This window comes from Pan paniscus, chromosome 5 (genome assembly GCF_029289425.2).
Source record: "Pan paniscus chromosome 5, NHGRI_mPanPan1-v2.0_pri, whole genome shotgun sequence".
Lineage (NCBI taxonomy): Eukaryota > Metazoa > Chordata > Mammalia > Primates > Hominidae > Pan > Pan paniscus.
In genome coordinates, this window is record NC_073254.2 from 67,685,014 (window position 1) to 67,690,323 (window position 5,310).

Sequence of the window (5,310 nt, forward strand, 5' to 3'; positions counted from 1 at the left end):
TCAAATGCTGGTTCATCTCAAACCTTCACCTTGCTCTGTCTACCAACTCTAAATTATATCATAATTTTATGCAACCCTAAGCAAGCCCCCACAATGAAAGATCTGCCTTAAACCTGACTCACATACCTCATAAACATCCCAACTTCACCGCCTGTCGGCTCCAAGACTGTCAAGGTAGTGCACACTCTTTCTGTCTTATTGTAGTATGAATGTAGTCAGCTTTGTCTTATCAATAGGTTGTTTCTATGATAGTTTTTGAAAGCCAGCATTTGACAGGGATACTTTGCAGTTTTAAATATAATCATCAAAGAAGGCCTTGACAGAGTTCAGGACATGCTACCCCAAAGTTTGACACTTTGGCATTTGAGAAAATAACAGAAGCAGAAAGGTCCCTCTGCCCTCCTCCCACTGTTCTCCCCTGAAACAGGCCATAGAAGAACTGTTTGATCTTCCTCTAAAGCAGGTCATAAGGCCCTCATTCTAGAAGGGTCCTCCCTATACCCAGAGGAAATGAATGAAGACACAGAGAAAAATCTGAACAAATAGGCCTTGCTAAGTTCCTCCCAGTTAATTACCATATCCCTTTGCTCTCCAATCATATTTCTGCATGACCCTCTACAAAAATACAGTTTTCCCTGTTTCCCTAAGTCTTTATTTCTGAAGTCTCCCATGCCATGTTAAACTTACATTAAGTATATTTGTATGCTTCCCCTGTTGGTCTGCTTTTCTTATAGGGGTCTTTGTGATGGGAGAACTTTGTGATGGGTGAGAAAATGTTACTTTTTCTCCCTTACAGCCTCCTTAAGAATGTGGTATTTGGACAAAGACTCAAAGATAGTGAATTCACCCTAGGTATTTGTAGGGGAGGGTGTTCCAGGAAGAGAGAATAGCCAGAGCAAAGGCTCAAATGGGGCCAAGGCCTGTCTTGATTGTAGCAGAGTGAACAACGCAAGAGTCATGAGACATGAGGTCTGAGCTTCTGTGTGAGCCTGGATGTGTGTATATGTGGAGAAGCTATTCATGTAGGGTCTTGCAGCCAAGAATATGTTTATATATGTTTCCCTAAAATTATGCCTGATAACAATTTTCTCTTTCAGGAGATTACTTAGATCCAAACCATCCTAGTTTTCATTTCTCTTGGCATTTTGTCCAGCTTCCTGCAAGCTGCAGCTCCTCAGAATTTCCCCACCACTGCTACCTTATTTTCTTCGCACATTTAGCTCAGTCCTGTCTCCAAGAGCATCACAGCTCTGTCATTTGAAAACACTTAGTGAGTTTGGTAGAAAACTAGGAATTAATACTATCACAGAAGCTGAAAAGTAGTTTCAGTACAAAGAAAATGGTTACAGTCAAGTCCCTTGTAGGGCTGTGTCAGGCAAGCATAGTGTCCTTTGGTTACAGAAGAACTAACAAGTTACATTTCTATTTGACAGGGAGCATTTCATTAACTTTAAAGAAATGAGGGCCTGTGGAGCAAACAATGGAAACCAGCAAGCCATATTGTCTAGAATTAAATGGTTAAAACAGAGAAAATAACCACGAAATGAAAGAAGACTGGGCATCAATTGAAAAGACAGAAAGTCTAAAGGTTTTTTTTAAATAGGTAACTTAAATGTAGTTAAATATGGTTAAATATTACATATTAAATATGGAACAGAACAACACTGATGACCGACAGTTTGGCTGGTTCTAATAAAAAGATCTTAGTCTAGTTTAATAATTAAAATCTTATTTTGACTGATATGTTCATTACCGGTTCAGTGAAATTTTAAAAGGGTCACTTTCATCTCCAAATACGCTGACCTGGAACATATCTGATCTGGGTAATATAAGACTCATCCCAGAAAGTTCAATGGTAAGAAGGTTAAAAAAACATTCTAGCAATTAACTGTCAGAAAGTTTCACAAAGGCCTCTGGGCAGAAAATCTAATTATATCAGATAAAAATGCAATGCTATCAAGAAGAAAAAAACAATGTTGATCATATAGACTGAATATTTGTGTCCCACCAACGTTCATATGTTGAATTCTAATCCTCAATGTGATGGTACTAGGAGGTGGGGTCTTTGGGAGGTTATGAGGTCATGAGCAGAGTCCTTATGAATGAGATCCTTGTTCTTATTAAAGATACCCAAGAGAGATCCCTGCCCCTTCTGCCATGTGAGGACACAGCAAGAAGATGTTTATCTAGAAACCAGGAAGTGGGCCTCACCAGACACCGAATCTGCCAATGCCTTGATCTTAGACTTTCCAGACTCCAGAAATAAATTTCTGTTGTTTAGAAGTCACTCAATCTATGGCACCCTGTTACAGCAGTCCACGTGGACTAAGACACTTGATATATCATATATATCATATCATATGTATCATATAATCTTTGGAAATATAACTAAAGAAATTCCTCTTGTTTCAAAAGAACAGAAAGCAGACAGGTGGTTTATAAATACTCTATAAAACACAAGAACACCGTGAGGAAATGTGATACATCTTAGTAGGGGCCAAACATGGAGGTGGTCTCCTTGAGAAAATATCCCCTGCATGTTCCAGACAGACCGAATGGCCAACCCTGTGTCTCATGGGTGGCCCTCTGGAAGCACAGTCCACATTACACTGACATTACCTATTTATGTGCTTGTGTCCCTAGTCAGAGTGTAAAGTCAAGGTCAGAGCCTGTGTCTTACTCATTTCCCAGCATCTAGCCCAGTGCCTGACCCATGATAGGTATCCTGCAATGGGAGGGGAGCTGAAGTGAGTGATACTGACAGAGGTTAGTTAGGGGAGGTCTTGTACTTCTCTTGAATCTTTAACCTACCTTCTTATTGACCACAAATTAGAAGCATTTATGTAAAAAAGAAACTTCCAACCATTATATTCATGTTTTTCTTTCAGCTCACTTGTGGGCAAGTATTTCTAACGTAGAAACCTAAAAAACTTGAGGCATTCTAATACCTGTTAAACGTACAACTACAGACCAACTGATTTGCTATATATTTTTTTGCAGTCTACTTGAGGTGTCTACATAATGAGCAGAATGGGCTCCCGAACACTGGACAGTAAAATAATTAAGAGCTGGTCTATGGTATGTATATATGTATGTATGTATTTATTCTGAGACAGAGTCTCGCTCTGTCACCCAGGGTGGACAGCAGTGGTGTGGTCTTGGCTCACTGCAACCTCCAACTCCCAGGCTCAAGTGATTTTCACACCTCAGCCTCCCGAGTAGCTGGGCCTACAGGTGTGCACCACCACATCCGGTTATTTTTGTAATTTTTGGTAGAGATGGGAGTTTCGCTATGTTGGGCAGGCTGGTCCCGAACTCCTGGCTGCAAGTGATCTGCCTACCTCAGCCTCCCAAGTGCTGGGATTAAGGCATGAGCCACTGCACCCGGCCTATGAGTCTTTACTGAGGGCCTGCTCTGTGTGGTTTTCAGTACTAGGTATAATATGACAAGATAAAGTCCCTGACCTTCATGAACTCACACTCCAGAAAATAAATGAAGAAAATTTCAGATAATACGAGCTGTGAAGAGAAAAAGGAGTGACTTGAAGGAAGAGGTATGACAGGGAAAAACTCTTGAGGAGTTGATGTTTGGCTGCGACCCAAGTGAAGAGGAGGCAGCCACATGATGACTCGCAGGAAGACCATTCTAAGATGAAGGCCCAACAATTTGAAAGCTCCTGGAGAATTTGACAGATAGAAGGAGGCCAGTGTTGCTGGAGACTGGTGGATGAGCAGAAGAGTGTGGGTGAGGACTGAGCAAAGAAGGCAGGGTCAAACCATAAATCATGCTAGGGGCTGGGTTATTACCCAACACATAACTGGAAGCTTTTGGAGGAATAGCAATGTGATTAAGTAAAATTTTTGTTTGTTTCTTTTGAGACAGGGTCTTGCTCTGTCACCCAGGCTGGAGTGCAGTGGCGTGATCATGGCTCACTGCAGTCTCGACCTCCTGGGCTCAAGCAATCCTCCCACCTTGCCCTCCCACAGTGTTGGGATTATAGGTGTGAGCCACTGTGCCTGGCATAGCAAATGTTTTTAAAATATCACTCAGACTGCCATCTGAAAAGGGGCTGCTGGGATGGCAAGAATGAAAGCAGGAAGAGAGGATTCCAGGAGGGTGGGTTCCCTGAAGCCTAGAGAAGAAAGGGCCTCCAGAAGGATGGAGTGGTCAACTTGCCAAATCCCACAGAGAGGTAAGGTAAGGACAGAGAATGGACCATTGGCTTTGGCAAGATATAGGTAGGTCACTGATGACCTCAGTAGGAGCTGTTTAGTAGAGGGATGCCATGGAAAGCCTCGTAAGAGTGGACTGAGGATGTGAATAAATCAACTACAGTCAACTCTTTTGAGATGGAGTCCAGTTTCATGCCTAGACTGAAATTCAAGATTCATAATGAAGAATTCACTTTTATCAAGCATTGACAGGAGTTAGACACATCTCAAACCATATTTTAAAATACAGCCAGATTACAATGTTACCTGATTCTGAGACTGCCTGTAACTTGATTCGTAATAGTGACAGACAGCACTTGGACTAGGACACTAGAGCTGCTGAGAAGGAAAATTGCACCCAGCTTCTTTGCTTCCTGCAAAGATGCACCAGGATCAGAGAAGAAAAGACCAAGTTCTATACTTACCTGGCAGGGGAGATACCATGAACACGAAGGTGGTTTTCCCAGGGTGAGTCTCATCCATTGCCCTCCGGATGTGCTGACCCCTGCGATTTCCCCAAATGTGGGAAACTCGACTGCATAATTTGTGTTAATGGGGGACTGTGTTCACGCTTTCCGCCAGAAAAAAAAAAAGAAGAAAAGAAAAAAAAAAAGAAAAGAAAAGACAAGACCAAGTTCTGAGAGTGCTTGAAGAAGCTGTACTAGAAGACTGCACTGCCCTAAAACCTTTGACCAGAGATTCTGGGAAGGCTTGGACAGTGACAGGCATGCTGGACCCTGCAGCTGTTGACAAGGGAGAAATCTTAATTATATTGGGTGAAATTCTCCTATAGAGAAAAGAAGATAAAACTATATGTTTTTGACCAGAAATGCCCAAGAGAGCTCTGCTACCCTCAAGAATCTATTCTTCCTGAAAATGTGAAGATAATGGCTTAGATCTGGAAACCAAAGATAGTCTCAGATGTGGCTGTGAATTTTAGTGGGTGGGCAACGTGGGGTGGAGTGGGGATAGAGGGCTGTTGTGGAAAAGGCAGCCCAGCCTGCTCAGAAGTGTCTATATAGACCCACATTGCTGGCAAGCAACTCATCTCACTACCACACAATGTTTTTTTGTTTTTTGTTTTTGTTTTTTTTAAGA

General features: G+C 42.0%; 1 non-coding gene across 1 annotated transcript; it reads left to right on the plus strand.

Moving 5' to 3' along the window:
* Positions 1-4,629: 4,629 nt before the first annotated feature.
* LOC112440301 (U1 spliceosomal RNA) lies at positions 4,630-4,793 on the plus strand. The gene has a single exon (XR_003028466.1). It is a non-coding gene; the product is annotated as a U1 spliceosomal RNA (small nuclear RNA).
* The last annotated feature ends 517 nt before the right edge of the window (positions 4,794-5,310 follow it).